This window comes from Rhinolophus sinicus, chromosome 1, assembly GCF_057876585.1.
Source record: "Rhinolophus sinicus isolate RSI-liver-muscle chromosome 1, RSI-T2T, whole genome shotgun sequence".
Lineage (NCBI taxonomy): Eukaryota > Metazoa > Chordata > Mammalia > Chiroptera > Rhinolophidae > Rhinolophus > Rhinolophus sinicus.
This window is the reverse complement of record NC_142501.1, coordinates 207,923,480-207,945,003: the sequence shown is the minus strand read 5'-3', so window position 1 is coordinate 207,945,003 and position 21,524 is coordinate 207,923,480.

Sequence of the window (21,524 nt, the reverse complement as noted above, 5' to 3'; positions counted from 1 at the left end):
CTTAAGAAGGACTCTTGACGTTGGAACACAACAGAGAAATGCCTTCATGTTACTCAGGGAAAGCGATGGACATCTGTGATGATTTTCTGTGTTAATTTGATTGAGCCATGGGGTGTCCATATTTTTGGTCTAATATTGTTCTGGGTGTTTCTGTAAGGGCATTTTTGGATGAGATTAACATTGCAATCTGTAGATTGAATAAAGTCTATTGCTCTTCTAATGTGGGAGGGCCTCATTTAATCAGTTGAAGGCCAGAAGAGAGCAAAACGGCTGACCCTCTCAAGTAAGAGAGAGTTTGCCCTGCCTTCAAATTTGGACAGTGGCTTTTTTCCTGCCTTCAGGCTCAAATTGAAACATGGGCTCTTCCTGAGCCTTGAGCCTAATGAACTTCAGACAGTGAGGCCTAAGAACTACTCCATTAGCTCTTCTGGTTCTCAGGCCTCTGGACTTGAACTAGAGCTAAACTATTTGCTTTCCTAAGTCTCCAGTTCGCCACCTCACCATGCAGATCTTGGGACTTGCCAACCTCCAAAATGAGTGAGCCAATTCCTTATAATAAATCTATCGTCTGTCTGTCTATCTATCTATCTCCACATCTTATTGTTTCTTGTTCTCTAGAGAACTCTGATTAATACAACTTAGGCAGTGAAATATCAAGTCAGTGAGAACAGAAAATGATGGCATGTCAGACACCAAACAAATATTAACTCTTTTCCTCCCTTTCTCAGAAAACTAGAAAAGCAGGATTTCTACCAAGGAGAGTGGACCAAAAATGCAGAAGTCTTAGGTATGGGAAACAGAGATTCCAACACAAGAGGCAAGGGCATTCCCAGAAGGATGGTTTAGGAGGATACTAGTGGCAGTTCTAGAAAGTAACTAGTTCACTAATTAAACCAAAAGGCTCTCTAAGAGAGCAGTCTCCCATGTGATAAGAACCAAACGCTACATTTATTTGATTGTATTGAGAAGAGCTTCAACAAATTGAGAGAGAACTTGGGGAAGAGTCAGTAATAAAATATATTAACAAACAAACTTAAATGTTCTGTGATAGTCAATATATTTACAATATGCCACATTGCTCAGCTATTTTAAACACTGCAGTCCATTTTAACTAAAATTATTGCCAATATTCAAACATTTTTGACCAAGAACCATGGCAATTTCATAGGACTCAACCACATTGGAAATGTGTAGGTGAGGGATGGTGACAAGCGTACATGCTGGCCAGGGGTGGGCATGAAAGAGAACTGCATCCTGTCTTCCATCGAAGGAAATCAGTCAGTAAGGCCTAAAACTGATAAATCCAGAAACTAGCCAGAGACTCACTAGGTGAGTTTGCAACAATTCCTTCTCAGGGCCCCTTCTTATGCACTCAAAAAGCGCTTTGCCTGTGGCGGGGGGGCACATGTTTATATATACACAAGAAGAACTTTCACCAAGGAGTATGAATAGTTTAGGATGGTCAGAGGAAATATGCATAGTTAATAATTAAGTCAAAATGAAAACCTGAGCTAGACTAAACATTGATGGGGAATGCTAAAGTGTCAATAAAAACAAGTCATAATTTTACACAAGTGTGTTTTCCTGTATATTTTATTTTAACTTTGTTGTCCTATTTAAGTATATTATTTGTACTAATGTTATAATTTCTGTGCTTAGCTCCTTTAATCTTTTTTTTTTTTTTTTTTTAAGAAAACGCACAGTTGAGTGTGGAATCAGTCTTACTTATCTCCCCATTGACCAAGATTCTCATACTCCCAGGGATTCATATTACAGAACAATAACTAGTGGTCCATCTAAGACAAAAAAGTTTATCCAAATTATATGCAAAATGTCTAGCAAAAAGTCAGTTTTCTCTTGAAGGGACTAGCAAACACAAACCTATAAAGAACAGAAAATGCTGTCAACACAGAGGGGCCTCGGTGAATGCAACATGAGAGTTAACCGACCTCTAGGAAATGTTTTCACCCTGAGAAGAACATTTTTAGTGAAACAACCGAGACTGGAGCCAGGCTGCACAAGGCTAAAGAATATGTAGGAAACAGGGTGCTATCGATACCGAGTGCGGGTAACTCTTTAAGAAATTGGGCGATAATGGAATAAACAAAATATTCTGGGTCACACATGCTCTTTTTAGATGTGTGTGAAAGCTCGTAAAGAGAGAATAGCTAGTAGCAGAAACTAGATTAAAAATCCAATCTGTTGGAATCCATGCTTATGAACTCCAGGCCCTTGTACTTCACAGGTAACAATTACCCAGAACTGGCATTCAATTCTTTCGGGAGGAAGGGAAAATTAGAAAAAGATATCCATGCCATTTGTCAGTCATCAAACTGAATCATTTCTAAACAGCTGGACTCAGATGAGAGAGGTTAGGTCAGAACAGACCATCAGTGCATACAAGCACGAAAGGGTGTTAAAACAAGACAAATGTGCAGGGAAATGTTCCTGCCAGTCCTTCAGGCATCTCACTTCCTCACAGAGACAGGGTACACATTTACTTAATGTAGCCAAGCCCCTTGCTGTAGGTTACATTCCTACAACAAAGAGGAAGTCGACGCAGACAAAAACTGTTATGCATCCGGCAGACTCACTTCTTGTGCGTTTCTGAGCTGTTCCCTGGCCCCGGCTGAAGGTGCCCCTGAGACATCTCAACCAACACAATGAAAAATGAAACTGCACACAGCAGATTCGTTAAACCACGCTAGCACATTCAGAAGGAAATATCACCCCCAAATAGCATGGCCATTAGCAAACAGTATAATATTTATTAAGCACTCTACTGCCTGGAATACCCTCTTGTAACCAGTAAAGATTAGGAGTTAAAGGCCATAGGAAACATGAGTTTTCCTTTTGTAAATGCAGACAGGGAGTACGTTCCAGTTTTTCATAAACTGAGATAGTGTGTGCTCTCTTGGAGAGCAATCATTTTCCACGTCACCTCGACAGCGAGTACTTCAAGTTCCCAGGGCTCTCAGGAGATGTCCTTCTGACTTTCCTGTCCTCAGGTCTTTCTCCAAGTCTAAACACAACACCCCTTTCAGGAAGTGAAAACAGTTGGAAGCGAGTGAAGTTGAGTTCTTCCTGCGTGGAAGTTTCTGTGCCCTGAACCTTCAGAGGCAGCAGTTAGCGTTGCGTAGCACACACCGTAGGAGCGGCCTCATAAGTGCTTGTCAAGGTTATGAACAAATGACTGGATGAACAAATAAATGGGTAGCACACCATGAAGAACGGAGTGGAGACGAACGCAGAAGAAAGATCAAACTGAAATAGAAATCAGGAGATCTGGGTGCTAGCCAACTCAACTCAGTAAAGTCAAGGAATTTGAACTTATTTTCTTGTTGACATCTAACTATAAAGACAGGCCAGATGTTTGTGACACACTCCACCCCGAAGCTTTCAATCGATGACTGATGACAGATGGTGCAAAAATGCTTCAGCTCCCTCATCCCTCGGGTGAGATACATCTGAGGGGGTCACATCGACTTTCTATTCTTGTCAACCAGCATCCGCCTAGCTGTCCAAAGTTCTCTCCTGAGCTTCAAAGTTGTATGTCCACCGTGACATGGACAGGTGCTTCCACCTGGATTCTCCCAGGTACTTCAGAGTTAACCTCCAGAATTAAATTTGTTATTTTCCTCTCTTCCTTAATGTTTGCAATCTGAATTATGGGGTGCACCATTCACTCACCCATCCAAGTCAAAATCAGGGTTCATTCTTGACCTTCCCCTTCCTCTCACCTCTGTGCTCACTCATTCCATTCTTTAAATGCTCATGACTTGACCTCTTAAGCCTTCTCTACACCAGTCCCCCTTTCTGTACCTTTGCTCCCAGGTCGTCGCACCTGGATTACTGCAGCACACTGCTAACGTGTCTTTCGCTTACAGTGTTGCCCACCCCTCTACCCTCTACCCATCCTTTGCACTGCATTTCTAACTCTTCAGTGGTTCCTTCTTCCCTCCAGTGAAAGGTTCTCACACTCCTCGCCCATTATTGAGGCCTCTGTGGGCCAGATGCCAAGCCTCATCACTACCCACTGGACTTCGTCATTTGTGAGTTCTCTATCCTACAGGCTTTTTGCCCAAACATTCTCTTTTCTTTGCTGGAATACCTTCCCATCCTTCTTCACCTGGATACATCTTTATTCTTCAAAATTAAGAGCACCCATTTTTCTCTTGGGAAGACCTCCTTAACCCTTCCATTGCACCCCTCTATGATCGCATAGCATTTTAAACATCACATGGAAATTACCTGTTTCCTCAACGTGGCCATAAACTTTTCAAGGCTAGAAACCAAAAGGAGCTTATTCTAATATTCACAGCTTCTAATACCAATACACCCAGCACACAGTAGGGAGCCAATAAATACTTCTCCAGTGGAAATGAACTTTGTCTAGCCATGTCCTGAAAGTACAGCAGTGTCCAGCTAGGGGCTTTGGGCTTTGTCCCGTGGGCTGTGGGAAGTCAGTAGCATGATCCAAGCGGTGTTCTAGGATGCGATTTCAGCAGCAGGATGGTAGATTAAAGGGAAGGAGTCTGTCTTAGAGATGACATTTTGTTCCACCTCTGTTTCCTTTTATGACTGTGGTCACTGTGTGTGATTTGGTATTTATTTGTCTTTATTGTCGTTTACCTTCTACCTCCCAGCGGCCAGTAAATTCTGTTTCTGTGCCCAGACTATCCAGTGCCCAGCACATTGATCACTGGGGCAGGCCTAGGGGTAAAGGAAACGGTGTCTAAAATAACAGGCTTTGATCTTGAATGACAATGGACAGTAAAAGCATTCACGACTGCCTGCAACATACTTTAAAATGCATCAAAAAATAATAATATGTATTGAGTGATGGATAGAAGGAGAGATAAATAAATAGAGATATGATAAAGCCAGCAGAATAAATTGATAATGCTAGAGTATAGATGGTAGGTATATTGGTATTCACTGTGAAATTCTTTCAACTTTTCAATATGCCTGCAAATTTTCGTAATAGACGTCGGGGATTTTTAAAAAACATTTATGCGTATGATAAATATTGATGGCTCCCAAATGGAAATGAATGATGATGAAGATCAGGGAATGATTCGTTTTCTCCTCAAGGACTAGAAATGATGCCCATTCCTGCCTCATTCCACAACCTAGCTGTCACCCCATTGAAGATGGCCAATGAACCATGCATATCTACTTGCCATTGGCGGTCCCACCTTTCTCTGTTTCAGATCCAAATGCTTAATGCATCAAAACAGCCCATGTCCGATCACAGCAGTAATGCAGAGCTTATTCCATGTGCAAAGCAGGGCAGAAGGCTTGTCCCTGTTGAATCTTCTTGTTATTCTTGAAACAGGAAGTTGAACTTCCCCACCTGCAAATGAAACTGGAAACCTCTTCTCCCCACCCCCAAAAGGACTGAAAAAAAAAAGGCTTTCAATTGGGAGAACTTTCAAATATACAAAATACTTTTCTTCTTTCTTAGTACTTGGCAAGAGCATCAGCTTGCCCTAAAAATGCTGAAAATTACCTGGGAAAATTTCACGATTGCTCATTAAGAGAAAAACACATCAGTTGTAAAAAGAGGTGGTTATGTTTTGTTTTCCAATCTTCTTGATATTTTGGATTTTTAAGAGTTTTCTTCCAAAAATATAGCCGAAGTCAATGTACCTATTCTCCCGGTTCTGAACCATGGGTACTTCTCGTAACTTTGCAAAGAGAAGGCAGTTGTTGGCCTGGCCCAAGGTGTACACTGACTCTTTCATGCAAATACATCTTTCTACTCCTGTGGCCAAGTACCTTTCTGTTATTGCCGCATGTTTGTTCAAGTGGTGAGGAAATATTAAATATCACACATTCTCAGCAGAGACCGGACAGTAATTATCAACAGATGGCAGCAGTGGGGGACTGAGAGAGCAAAAGAGTCTGCCCTGCTGGAGGGCTTGTGCCGAACCCCAGGCGACTCATTGGTCACAGGCCTGGGTAGGTAGGATAAGGTTAACTACCAATTCGTCTCCCCACTTTTCACATTATCTTAACCTTTCCTAGGCATCCATCTTAAGCAACTGAGTTTAGGCTCCCCCAGAAGGGACCAAGGATTTAACTGTGTGCTGGGGCCATGCAGCTGTGCTCCACAGAAGGGAGGCACCGCCAGAACCATGCTGAGTGCTTGCAGGAAACACACAAAACACTACCTGCAAACAGATCTAAGTCAACAAGTACATACGGAAAAGCTGCTTTGTTCTACACAAGTCAATTCCTTACTATACAATATACTAATTGCAGCCATGGAAATATATGTACTAGGTAGTGTCATTTTAAAAGTGGTCATGATTAATTCTATCTGGAGTAGAAGTTGTGGGGGTTCGGGAGCTATGTCAAGAAAGGCTTCAAGGAGAGGTAACATCAACTCTGGACTCAGACATAAGAATGCATTTATGACAACAGCATTGAAGGAGACAGACCAGATCTCCACCCTAAGGAAGCATCCATCTACAGGGAAACAAAGAATAAAAGAAGAATTCTCACAGCTGACTCGCAGGCGAAGGTCTTTCCTAAAGGGGTGGGAGGGACAACTTGTACAAAGGCGCAGAGGTATGGAAGCGTCAGGCGTACGGAAGAGCGGGGTACTGGTTGCTGGGAAATCCAGCAGCCCTGCCTCCTGCCCATGCATTTATTAAACCAGTATTTATGCCAAGGCACAGGCACCGAATGTGCAGGGTTAAACAAGCCTGATGGAATCTCAGCCTTCTCGGAGTTTATGATGGGTACCGAGGACAATATTCAGTGCCTGAGGTTTTCTTTAGATTGCATACAAATGAAGGCCTTCCTGAGAAGTTGGTTGATTCAATCATTAAAAGAACAGTTTTAATTTTTTTTTTTTCTCTTAGGTGACTAAGACCTTACAGACAAGTAGATGAAGGAGAGTGACATAGTTGAAGGATTCCATGAAAATCCCACCATGGCTTAAAATCACTGCCAGAGATGAGTAAAAACAAAGAGACACTTCCCACATGGCCCTCACATGAAATTCTGTATGAAATATTTAAACAAACAGAAAACTACAGAAAATAATGGTACCTTTATACCCATCACCCAGTTGAACACACCTTAAAATATGCTTCATTTACTATTGTAAAGAAGAAAACATTGCAGATAGAATTGACACTCCCTTTATGTTCCTTCCTTATCAACTCTTCTCCTCCTCTCTACTCCAGATACAACCACTATCCTGATGTTGATCTTGGTCCTTCTTCTTCATTTAAAAAAAAAAATTATACATATAAGATATGTAGTTATTAATTTTAAAATACCATTGTTTTGCATAGTTTGTAAAATTTAAAGTAATATTATCACACTGCATGATTCATTCTACAACTGACCTTTTTTGTATTTAAAATTAATCTTTCAGGATTTTTTAATGTTATTCCAAATACTATCTCCTGTTTTTTTAATGTTTTCCATTTATCATTTGTATTAGGGTTCTCCAGAGAAACAGAACCAATGGGAAATACATAAAGATAGCTATAGGAGATGTATTATAGGAATTGGCTTACATGACGACGAAGTCCCTCGATCTGCCATCTGCAAACTGGAGAACCAGGGAAGGTGGTGGTATAATTCAGTCAGGGGCTGAAGGCCTGAGAACTGAGGAGCTGACGATGACGGTCCCAATCGGAGTCTGAAGGACCAGAAGCACCCATGGCTGAGGACAGGAGAAGATGGGTGAACAGGCTTAAGCAAAGAGAGAGAAATCGCCCTTCCTCCACCTTTTTGTTCCATTTCAGCTCTCAACAGTTTGGATGTTGTCCAACCACATTGGGGAGGACCATCTGCTTTACTCTGTTTACCAATTCAAATGCTTATTGATTCTGGAAACACCGTCAGAAATAATGTTTTACTAGCTATCTGGGCATTCCTTAGCTCAGTCAAGTTAATACACAAAATTCACCATCACATCATTCTATTTCTTTACTTTTTTTGTTCTCATTTTTTACATTCTCTGAGATGTCTACATTCCTTGCTTTTTTCACTGCTGGTTTGCAATAAATAAATTTTGTTCTATTTTAGTATTTAACATTGAACGTTCATAATTTTCTAACAAGTCTAAAATTATTTATAATTTTTGTCCTCCTACAAACAAATCAAGGACTTTATATCATGTTTTAAACTATCCTTTTAAAGCCCAGTATCTATCTTCTTTTCTGTACTATCTAGACATTTAGTTTCATATTTTTCTTTTTTAAGTTATTTTTTTACCTTCATTAAATACACTAAGATATTTTGTTAATTTCTGTGTTCACTATTTTTACTTGTATCTATTTCTACCTTCCGGATTTACTTTCCTTCAATTTTTAAGTATATCCTCCATTGGTTCTTCTAGTAAGAACTCTGAATGGTAAACTATCTTAATCTTTTCTTAATCTTTATCTGATTTTTTCTTTTTCTAATTTTTTTTTAAGTTTATCAATAGTTTTTGTTTTTGTTTTAACTTAAGCCTCCCTCTTTAATGATAGTTTATTTGGGTATAAAATTATAAATTGACAGTTATTTTCTCTTATCACCTTGAAGATATTCCATTGCCTCTGGCATCTATTCCAATAAGGAGAAATCACTGTCAGAGTATTGGTAATTATTTTGTTATTAATTTTCCTCTTCTCTCTTACCTTTGAGATTTATCTTTCTAAATTTAATGTTCCACAATCTTACTATGACCGTTTAGGTTTAGATTTATTTTTATTTACCCTATTCAGTTCTCCTGTCTTTTCTTCAACTTTGGAAAACCATAGCCATTGGATACTCAAAACTCTCTTTTCTACCATTTTCGTAATTTTTCTTTCTTTATACTTCCTTGTATATTTTAGATAAACTACTTAGTACTATCTTTCAATGTATTAATTGTTTTTCAGCCTTGTCCAGTCTAGAGTTTACTCCATTTATTGAGCGATTTATATATTTTTAATTCCCAATCTATATTTTGGAAATTTTAAATATATACATGTTCTTGGTTCACAAATAGCCTTTTTTTGTTCATATTTTCCTTTATGTATCCCTGATCACCCCTCCTACACTGGCAAGACTTTTTCAGACTGTTTATTAATTCTATTTCGTGTGCCATGACACATCCAATCGTGGGTTTTGTTGACCTCCTTTTAATATGTTTTATAACTTTGGTTTATAGTCACATTTTAAATGGAAGTATTATTGTTTTTCTCTCTGAGGGTCAGGGTGAATAGATTTGTCTGCATTTACTCCTCCATATCTAGATTTTTCTGCATTCACCTCGACCCCCCTACAGCTCTTGGCCAGAACTAGGTCTTATCTGAGAAGCTAGGAGTTCTTGCCCCTAGAAGCACTCACAAATAGTCACTGAGCCAGGAGATTCTCTTGACCCATAACTGAAATGTGCACAACTTCATACAAACTAAAGAGCAGCAACTTCACACCAGCAGGGAGAACTACACCCCAGCACTGCTGAGAACCCATGATCTGTGGAGCATCAGGGTAGCTTTGTCCCAAATATGCCATAGCATTTAAAATTCAAGCCTCCTTTGCTTCCTGGGGACCCCAGAGACCATGAGGGCTCCCTCACAGCTCTTAGCTCCTTATTTCTTTCCATTTTTCTGAACCACAGAGATGTGTATCCTAGTTTTGAACAATTGTGGAGTTTTCTGGGGTTTTTTTTCTGTTATTATCTATCATTTCTATGTCTGGAAAGCAGCAGAGTTGAGTGGCCTCAAAACATATACTTACAATCTCATTCTGCCATGTTACCCATCATTCAAAAATCACGTGATTGCTCAGTATTACATCCCTGTCAGGGTCCACAATTACTCCTCTGCATGGAACGCACATCCCTGCCTCTGCTATATCAGTTCTTTATGACTCAGCTCATGCCTCTTCTTTGTTAAAAATTTTTCCATAACAACCTCCATCATTTCTTCCAACCCCTTTATTTGCCCCTCATTCTCAAGAAATTGAGAACTTCTTGAGAACAGAGGTTGGGTTGGTTACATCTCTCATCCCCTCTTAAATTTTGTTATGAGTGCTTGATCAACATTTAGTGAGTGAGCAATTAATGGATGCATATTTCTTTGACTTTAAGAAAATCCAAAAGCACAGGGTGTTATTTTGACTTTTCTAAAACCTACTAGCCAGGCTAAAAATAAAAAGTGAAACTAAAATAACTTTTCTCTTAAAGACATCCCAAACTCCTAAACCTATACTCAGATGTCCTGAAAACGTGCAGAGATTTTGTAGTCTTCGAGCTCTGTGAAACCCAAATCAGTTTGTTCTCCTTGCCATTTCGAAACATAAATAAGATTTGTGGAGAAATTATGCAAACTTTCCTGGAAAATAAAAAGATTTCTAAAAAACCCACAGGCAAACTTCTGAAAAGCCAAAATCAACTAGCTTCATTTTACATGCAGAACTTTCTACACCTCACTATAAAATAATGTGAATGATTAAATCTCTCTGAAACTTAAGAAAATCAAAGTACCACACTTCACCAAGTAATATTAATATGTACATGCATATATACGTGCATATATGTATGTGTATATGTACGTCTACACACACATAAACCAGAACAGCATCTTAATGCAACCAAATAAATGGATGAAGGAGAGAATTTAAGCAATAATTATTTTTAGATAACTGGCACTTACACTGAAAAGTAGAAACAACTTCTATTTTTCCCGACTGAATTTGCTCCCAAGACCCCATGAATCTGCAGTCCTGTCTTTGGAATGGCCTCCGCCCATCTTGATTAACTGAGTAAGTCTCAGCTTCAACCCCCCCTCTTTGGGCAGCCTCTGACTCCTGGGGTACCCTTCCTGCCCTTTTAACACCTCCATGAGAACAAGTATTGGGATTTTTTTTCTTCACTTGTCTGCCCTCCATCAAACTGGAGGCCATCTAAGGGCAAGGACCAAGGGTTTTCATCATTGAGTCCCAGCTTAGGCCCATGCTTGACAAATGATAGATATGCAATGCATTTTTGATGAATGAATGAATGAATGAATGAAACCATGAGTAGAACTACTCTGCGGTATATTTTTCAATCAAAGCATGAAGCAGGAAATAGCTTCTGCTTTTTCAAGAGATTCCTCTGCTAAACACAATCTAACAGGGCTTCTGCAAAAGCACTGCTCACTTTCAGGGTGAACGCCATGGTCCTTCTAAAATTAAAATAGGCACCCCGCCCCTTAAAAATCTCAGCCATTTTACACAAGCAAATAAACACTCAAATGACATGTTTTTCTATTAAAAACTCATGGGCTTTAAATTTCTTTTTAATCACAGGCTTTAGTATTATTACACGTGTTCCATTAACAGGCATATCCAATGAATTCCCTTTCATAAACACTAGTAAGTTCAGTGCAAACCAGCCAGGTGATTAATTTATAATTCTTGACACATTAGAGAGGTGTGTTGGAGGTAAGAAGTAGCGAGTAAGACCTAGGATGGACTGCCTTTCATGCCAACACCAGGGACACACACCGAGAAGGGCACATGCAACCACCTGAGCACACGTGCGCGCACACACACACACACACGCACACACACACATGCCACCCATGAACACCCACTGTGGTGAACTGGCATTGGATCCAAATTTGACAAACCAGTGCCTGAAGGCAAATAGCTGAGCCTAAACTGTTGCAGGTTCCTTTTCCCATAAAAATAATAATAACGAATAAAAATCGTTGGAGCTTGGCCAGAGCTAATGCAGCATGATTTCTAAATTCAGCATCCTCCGTCCCCCCACACACATGCTCCCCACTTGCTCCCCCACCTCCTCCTTGTCTTTCCAGTCAGGTTGCTCAGCCCCGAATAAAGTCATTCAATACCTACTTCAGTGCCCGCGACCTAATACTTTCTGCCTAAACCTCAGGGTCAGAGATTCACTCTAAAGGAAGGAAAAGAACTTCAGACTGGATCTGAGCAGTCACTAACTTGCTGTGTGACTTCCGTAGAGGCAATGCCCCTCTCTGTGCTACATAAGTCAATTTCCACACGAGTAAGAGGTTGGCTACGACAATTCCCTTCCTTTCTAATCTTCAATGTAGTGATTTAGAGATTGAGCTCTAAAGCCAGACTGATTGGGGCGTAAGTCCCAGCCCTTCCTTTGTCTGTTGAATAGTAATGACCATCATCATCACCATCATCGATGCTGTCTCATAGGGTCATAGTGAGCATTCAATGGCATGTCCAATGTGAAGTGTTTACAAGAGGACCTGGCCCAGAGTAAGCCCTATACAAAGATTAGTTAGTATTATGTTATAAGAATTTAAAAATTGATTTCTGGACTTCATGCTATTAACTCTTTCTATCTCTTTGCTGTATTTCAGAATAAGAGAGCAATAAACAAAAGCCAAAAAAAAAAACCTCACACTTCCTCCTGGGCACACGAGGGGCAGTTGTCCTGCCTAATCCCTAAACCCTGTGATTCCTGGACTTTGTTGATCAATTAGGCCCGCTGAGTGTTGCCGGTGCAGCTGGGAAGACTGAGGACAGGAATGGGAGGAGAGCCACAGCCGGGGGAAAAAGGGCGCTGGCAGAGCCAGAGGAACTCACACGGAGCGTTGGCCTCACAGCTTCTGGCAGCTTCCAGCCCTCTTCATCTCCCAATTACATGGTCACCAAAAATCACACATAAAAAGCCCAGTGACTAAATGAATATAGAAACTGAACGGCTTAAAAAAAACCCGAGATGTGGTCAGTCTGGGTCACCTTCAAGCCGTGCTGTGGCATCCCGGGGTGATGGAAGGCCGGCCTGGGCAACCTTCCCTGGGGCATGGAACAGGGACGAAAACGTTGTTTCAGCCTCCTGAGCTATCGATGCGGAAACCTTCACAGGATCTCAGTCTGGGACAGAAAAACAAACGGAGTTCAGATTACTCAGTCTTCCAATATCCTAGTTCATAAGGAGATTTCCTCCTAAATGAGTCACTGGAAACTGCTCTTTAAAAAGCATGTATTTATTTTTCTTTTATAAAAGTTTGAATACATTGCTTAGTAATAATAACAAGGGAAAAAATAACAGTGATGTAAACTGAGGCGAGAGAATTGGACAGCAGGATGCTTATCTTTGGTCAGAGCATGACAGCAGGCCCTCTTTCTTCACTCCCCGTCCTGCCAGAGCATTGTGCTGGGAGCCCAGAAGCCAAGGCTCTCACCCCCAGGACAGCCCCTGAAGAGCTGCATGTCTTTGAGAACTCTCTCAGCCACTCAGTCTAGATCACCATATGTCCAGTGAGAACATGAGATCCATCCCACCCTTGTAGTCAACGGTTTGAGGCCGCAGTTTACCGGCCTTCACCCTCCACTGGTCCAAGGTGTTCCAGTGACTGGCTTGCACATCCAGGCCTGCATGAGCCTTCATTAGAACGGCCAAGTGATGTCCAGCAGATGTCCCCAGAAAGCAGATAGACAAGCCGTGGCTCCATCAGGGCGGAAAAAAAGCCGAGCTGGAAGGAGTCCAGCACGCACCAGACAGGCTGTTCCTCCACTCTTTTGAAAACTACAGGTAGAACCGTGCAACACAGCGAAGCCTAGCTTCAATCATGGGCTCTCGTGACTGATAATATATCAATATAGGTTCATCAGCTGGAACACAGGTAGCACACGAACGCAACATGTTAACCAAGGGTGCACTGTAGAGGGTAGAACAGGTAATGGGGGCTGGCTGTACTTTCTGCTCAGTTTATCTGTAAACTTAAAACTTCCCTAAAAATAGTCAACAAATTAAAAAAGAAAACAACCAACTCCCCATCTCTGGTACACTTAACAACAGATCTTGTCTCAGTAGTTCAGGCCAATATGACAAATTATCACAGGCTGGGTGGCTTACACGACAAACGTTTATTCCTCACAGTTCTGGAGGCTGGGAAATCCAAGATCAGGGCGGCTTGGTCTGGGTCTGGTGTGCGCCCTCCTCTGACTTTTCTCTGTATCCTCACCCAGCTCCCTGTTTGGTCTCTTCTTTTAGGGTCATCAATCCCATTATCCAAGCTCCACTCTCATGACCTAATTATCTTCCAAAGGCCCCATCTGCTATGCCATCACATTGGGGGGTAGATTTCAACATGTGAATTCGCGGGGCACACAGACATTCAGGCCATAACCCTTACCTTCCCCACAATGTTTATTTTTGTTTTGTTCATGGCACTCATAACTACCTGATATAGCATCATTAGGTTTATGTTCATTGGTCCTCAGCCCATTCCTGACATTCGAATGCAGTATTCATGAGGATGGAGATTTCTGTACCTTTTGTTTAGTGATATATTTCCCAGCAATGCCTAGTGCATAAGTGACACTCCATGTTTTTTCAATGAATGAATGAAGGAATGAGTGAATGGATAAAGATCCTGAGTAGCCTAAACCTCCTTGGCAGACTAAGTGGAGTGGAGAAGAACCCAGTGGGGATGGGAAATACCCCTTAGGCAAAGGGAAGGGATGGGAAAGGTCGACACTGGTGACCACTCTTCCCCCAAAGCTAATCAAGTTTCCCTTTGTCCTCTGAAGTCAGCAAGAAGTGAACCTGGAACTGCCAGTCACCTGAAGCCAATGGGGCAGCCCAAGTCCATGGCAAGAGGCACCAATCACCAAAGGTGGCGGCTTGGGCAGGTTTTAGCCCGTTCCCTGTTGAGGATCTGGCAGCAGGCCGTGGCTGTGGCTCCGTGAAAAGTGAGTCCAGTCCAAACTCTCCTAGGTGCCCTGAGACCAGTGTGCGTGGGGACGGACCACGAGACAGCCTGAGGGTGTTCTGATGAGGACAGGGCATGTAGGGAAAGAGGTTACACAGTGAGGGCTGCTGTGTGCAGCAGGGGCTCTAACTGGTCAACGTGGATTAACAGATGCAGTCAGCACAGCACCCTGGGAGGGGCACTGGAGGGGACTGTCCCTGCTCCCCGTTGTGGCAGAGACCATGCCAGCAGTTCACCTCACTGCTGCATTTTCCCCCGACACACAGGAAGGCCACGGTGCCCACCACCACTCCCTTTGATGCCAAATGGACCCTATGCCTGAATTCTGGTTAACAGGATGTAGGTAAAAGGGGTGCACTTACTTCTGGGTGTGTCTCCTCAACGACCATCATTCACAACCTTCCATACTTTCCTTCATCCAACAGCAAAGTGAGAAAGAAAGTATGTAAGTGTGTGAACCCACCGAGAGCTGCTGTGTTACCGCAACGGGCATTGACTACCCGGGCTCGTGCACCCATCGTACAGAGGGGAACACTGAGGCACACTAGTAGGAACTCACCCTAGCTGCTTCTGGAGCTGGTGCTGGAATTCAGGCAGTCGGTCTAAACCCCTGAGTTTCAGCCACTACACGTGTGTGTTCTGGGGAGACCACAGTCCCTTCACTCAGTGACGTTCTCTGACACCAGGGAAGCCACCAAACCAGCATCAGGAGATGTCTCTCACTTCCCAGAACTGTGGGCAGGCCGAGCAGACAGGTTCTACAAAATGAGGCCGCCCAGGAATTCTGTGTCTACACACAAGCTACATGCTTAATTTTGATACAGGTGGTATACGGTGTTTTCTGCTCATTAAATGCCTCGATATAAACTTCTGGTAAGAACGCTCGTCTTGTATTTCATATAGTCCCAGGAGTACTAGGAAAGGAGATTAAGCCACCCAGCAACACTGCATGAAACTAATTAGCCGGCAGAATTCACAAGTGCTTACTCCATTATGGTATCGCATGCAGAGGAAAAGAAGGTGATGGACGTGGACAGAGGAAAACGTCCATGGAAAGAAGAAGTCCACAATGGTCCATACTCATTCTGTGGCAAGCAGCTGGGAAGGATTGTCTATGTACCTAACTCATCTGTCATTCTGACAACACTGTGAAAGGCATCAGTATCCCTACTGTATAGATGAGGAAAGTGAGGGGCAGGGAGGCAAGTCACTTTCCACGGCTCCCCAACTCATGTGGGGTAGTGAAGAAAATAAAACCAGCTTTGACCGAATGCAGAGTCCAAGCTTTGTGACTACAACCTATGGCCCCTCAATAAGATTGTTTTTAAGTAAGACATGTCATGATAGGAAATAAGGTTGTTGGTTATTGTGCTGTTTAGCTTTTTTCCTTCATATCTCATAACTTAAACACTATGAGGTAAAATTAACAATAAATACTATGATATAAAGTCAATACATCTTATGTTACATGATAAGAAAATAGAAATGAGAAGGAAAAAAAGAGATACATAATATACATATATAGTCATAAAACAATAAGGAGGAAATACTCACGACAATCAGTTGTTTCTATAACCGGCCATGTGATCATAGCTGGTATTTATAACTACCTGTTGCACAACCCATGCCATTTCCCTTTGTCCTCAGCAAGCCCCGCAGCTGGACATGGTTCTCTACCTGGAGTTCCTGAAATGTCTAGGCCATTAGTTGTCCTGCCTGCATTGCTATAGTTTCTCATGGGCCTTAATCACAGGGCGTGACAATACCAAGAGACACCCTAAGGGTTGTCCTGTACACTGGACACATTCTTCCTTACCTCCCCTGTGGCGTAGCCATGCAATTTCCCCCTGGGAGTCAGGATCCATCACCCCAGCCAGCACAGTAACTCCCCTTTTGCCTGTTGATTCAGTCATGAGGAGCCCAAAGTGGCCACAACAGGCTTAGCTCCTGTTTCAGTGGCATCATCCTTGCGTCTCCTGGTGGAAGCCCTCCTCCCTCTGGAACGAAGATGTCTAGGCCAGCAGACCATAAGGTCATGGGAAGAGGAAGCAAAATGTTTGCTAGTGGGTCACCAGGGGCAACAGTGAGTGGTGCCACTCCCATTTTGACCCCTGATTCCTGGACCTGTGAATACTGCCTATGGGAGAAACAGCGCCATAGATTTCTGCAGAGCCTTTCAAAGCCTTGAAAGATATTGCCACCTAACTGGCATGTAACTGTGTCTTTGAAATTTCATTCCACTGTTCTGTCAAACCAGGTGATGTGGGATGGTGGGGCGCACGGTAAGGCCAGGGATTTCCATGATCACGTGCCCACGACCCCATTTCTTTCGCCCTGAAGTGAGTTCCTTGACCAGAAGCAGTGCTGTGTGGAGTTTCTACAGTGGTGACTAAGGCATTCTGGTCGTTTTGGCTGAAGCACTGAGTGCAGAGAAGGCAGATCTATATCCAGAGTAAGCGTCTGCTCCAGTAAGAACAAAATGCTGCCCTTTCCATGACGGAAGTGGCCCAAGGTAACCAACCTGCCATCAGGAAGCTGGCTGATCACCCTGGGGAGTGGTACCATCCTGGGGGCTCTGTGTTGGTCTCCACTACTTACACATTGGGCACGTAGTGGTGATCGCAGCCAGGCCAGCCATGGTGACTGAGCCCACGCATAACCTCCACCTCTGTCACCATGGCCACTTCGTTCCTGAGTCCACTGGAAGATAACAGGAGTGAGTGAGGGGAGAGGCTGACTGATATCCCCAGAACAGGATATCCTTGGTTGTTAAAATCCTCCTCTGCTGACGTCACTTTTAGGGGACACGTACAGTACACAAACATCTTTACATGTTTTGCCTATTTGGAGAGGTGTTTCCATATATGTCTTCTCCAAATTCCTCATCAACTCCTTAATCATGATGCTTCCAAGTCCCTGACCATCCTGCCAAACCACTGGCTACAGCCCATGAGTCAGTGTATAATAGCACATCTGGCTGTTTCTCCTCCCAAGCAAAGGGAACAAGAATGTACGCTGCTCAAACTTCTGCCCCCTGGAAGGATGTCCCTTCACCACTCCCTGTCAGGAATGTCCCAGAAAAAGCCTGGAGGGCTGCAACTATCTGCTTTCAGGGGCTTGCATATCATGTAGAACCATCTGTAAACCAAATCTTTTCCTCCTCTGTCAGCTGACCATAGGGAAACCCCCATGAGGCCATAGGCGTAGGTGGGATGAGAGAAGGCCGTGTAGCAGGAATGGGGACCATGGGCGTTTGGGCCACTCCACCATGCCACTTGCTTGTGCTTTCAAGGGCCTGCTTAGGTCCAGTCACACGTATACCACTGTCAGTCGATGATGGAGTGTTGTGTGTGACACTCAATTTTATGGCTTAGTGGGACAGATGATCCCAGCTCATGACTGGCAGCTCAGGTTGCATGGTAATTGGGTGGTCTGTGGTTAAACGTTCAGCCTCCACTACGGTCCAGAACAAGCCAAGAGCTATTTGTTAAAAGGAGAGTAGTTATCTGTGGAGAATGGCAGAGCTTTGCTCCAAAACCCGAAGGGCTTATTCTGTGATCCACCTAGAGGGGCCTCCAAAGGTTCTGAGCAGCGTCCCTGTCGCCACCGTGGGAGCTGCCGCATCCGATGGACCAAGCAGAGGCCTCTCCTGTTCTGGGCCCCACTCGAAACTAGCAGCTTCTCATGCTGCTCGGTAAATAGATCAGAGTAACACACCCAAGGGAGGAATACACTGCATCCAAATTGCGAAGTGACTCACAAGGCATTTTGGTTATCGGACAGTGGGTCAGATGCAACAACTTATCCTGTACCTCAGAGGGCATATCTTGACATGTCTCACACCATCAGACATCTAGAAATTTTGCTGGGGTAGAAGACCCCAGAATTTTTGTCAGATCTATTTCCCACCCTCTGACATGCGAAGGTCTTACCAATAAGTCCAGAGTAACTGCTACTTCTTGCTCACTAGGTTCAGTCAATACAATGTCATCCGTGTAAGGGGTCACTGTGACAACTTGTAGAAAGGAAAGGAGATCAAGGTCATTGTGAACTAAATGATGACACAGCTGGAGAGATGATGTACCCCTGAGGCAGGGCAGTGAAGGTGTACTGCTGGCCTTGACAGCTGAGAGCAATCTGCTTTGGGTAGTCTTCATTAACAGGTATTGAGAAAAAAGCACTTTCCAGATCAGGAGCTGCATACCAGACATCAGGGCATGTGTTAATTTGCTCGAGCAAGGAAACCACATCTGGTACAGCAGCTGCAGTTGGCATCACCACCCAGCTAAGCTCAGGATGGTCCACTATCATCCTCCAAGGTCCATCTGCCCTCTGCCCAGGCCGGATGGGGGGGGGAGGGAGTCCCCACACTGCAACTCTCTCATCCTTGATAGCAGCATCAATCTCTGCAGCCCCTGCAGGAATGCAGGATTGCTTCCGGTTCTGTTTTCCTAGGTAGGGGCAGTTTTAACACCTTCCACTTCCCACCATAATAGCCTTCATTCCCCAGGTCAGGCAATGGGGGATTCTGTCAGCTGCTGCATCTTTCTAGGCCAATGATGCACTTGGAATTGGGCAATAACCAGAGGCCCCACTGGCCACACTGTGACATGGACCTGAGCTAAAACTCCATTGATCGCCCGACCTCCATAAGCCCCTCCTCTACCTGGTGGACCCCAGTGATGTTTTGGTTTTCTTGGAATTAGTGTCAGTTCACAGCGAGTGTCCAGCAGTTCCTGAAAGTTCTGATTATTCCCTTTTCCCTGGTAAAAGGTCATAGGTCCCTTTGGGGAAGGCTGAGACAAAGATTAATGGTATAAATTTTGGGCAGTATACTGGGATACTTCTGCAAGGAGACTCATCACCCTTTCATTCAAAGGGTTCTGGGTCTGCAAACTCACTCAAGTCTGAGAATTGATTGTGGGGCTGTGACTTTCTGTTTTTATGATCCAAGTTAGACTTCTCTTCACTTGACCTAGAACTTCTCTGCTTATACAGATCAAGTCAGAACTGAGTAGGCTTCCTACCTCTTTCACTTCCAGGAGCATTTCCAACGAGTCAGTGCCATAGGTCTGCGAGAGTCAGACTGTTCTGACTTCTTCTTTCACTCTGTGCCCATCACAGTAAGCACATCTACCTGGCCTTTGGTGGTTAAATACCGCCTCTTGGCCCCTGCCACTCTGGGACCCAATTACTCCCACTGCATTTAGCTCTCCCAATGCAGTGCATGCAGCCCCCAGTGAGGTCCAGCCCACGAAGAGGAGTGATCACGGAGCTCTTCAAGGATGCCAGTGGTCCCTTCACAAATGTATTTTTCAATGCTATTGGCCAAAGCTGCGTCTCCTGGACCCTCCTAGTGAGGATAAATAGGTCTTCGATGGCAAATCTACTCTAATATTCTAATCTCTCTATGTCTTTGAGCCCTCCGTCTCCATGAAACCAAGGGAGGTCCAGCATTTCCAGCTTCCTCAGTGGGGGCCACCTTTTTCATGTCCATGTTTCAGCCAACCAACCAAACTGTGAGAGCCCTTCCTACCTCCCCAAGCTGCAATAGGAAATGCAGAGTCTCTGCTCCGTGAGCCCATGCCAGTAAGTCCTTCCGCAGAAGTCCAACTTTATGTTCCTTCCGCATTACCCCATGCTCTTAACCTCCATTCCCACACACATTCCCTGGTTTCTGTCTGTACAAATTAGAAAACTCAAGTCATTCTTTAGGAATGCATCACACCTCCTATGGATAACACTTTATACTGCCTTATTAGGGGCCTGCTGGGACCTGAATCTAGCTATATACCTAGAAGCAAAGAGGGTGGTGGGGTGGGTCCTAAGGAGAACAGCATTGTGTGCAAAGCAACTGGCCCAGCAGGGGCCTCAGGCAGTTCAGGTTAATGGCCTCAGGTGAGAATGAAGAGGCCTCTCCCACAGGGAACAGGGAAGGCACTTCCACTGGGATGGGGATGGCTCTTCCACTGGCAAAAAAGACCCATCAGAATTTAGAAACTTCATGTCCCCGGCTTCACTGGGGTCTCTACACACATCCCCGTCACAACTTACCAGATCCCATTCTTCCTCCGTCCATGTCTTGTTTTAAAAGTAGACACCCTGTGCAGCTGAGAATTGAACTTTAATTCAGCCTATTGCAGAAAGCGATTCCCCATTTAATTTTCATAAATCTCAACCTTGTGGCCACAGGAGAAAACGGTGTCCTTCACGGCACACATAGAATTTCTCAGGTAACTTACATGAAACTTGACCTGGAAATCCAAATCCCTGGCCTCCTTCTTTCCTTTCATCACTTTGTCCAGCACCATTAGGAGCAACAAGCCAACTCCCTTATACCTGTTAGTTTTCTAAAAGTGTTTGAACATATCACATGCACAGTCACCCAGATCCCTGCTTCTCATAAGTGGGTGATAAGGAGGAACCAGCGCTCGTATTTTGCATCTCTCTATTGCCCGATCATGCCCTGGAGTGTCTTCTGGAAATAGTCATTAGCATCGTTAAATCTAATCAGAGTAAGGAGCCAATTCCAGAAACTACAGAACCAATTCAGAAAATCCATCCTTAACATTCCGTTCCTTATACCAAAATCTGTATGAGTCAGTGTTCTTCAGAGACTTATTGTAAGGAATTGGCTCAAATCATTCTGGGGTCTGAGAAGCCCCGACCCACAAGAGTCAGTGGTCTAGCTCCAGTACACGTCTGAAGGCCTGAGAACCAGAAGAAGTGATGCTGTAAGTTCCAGGCCAGGGCCAAGTCCAAAGGCAGGAGAACAGTGATGTCTCAGCTCAAAAACAGTCAGAGTGTTGAGAACGCTACCTTACT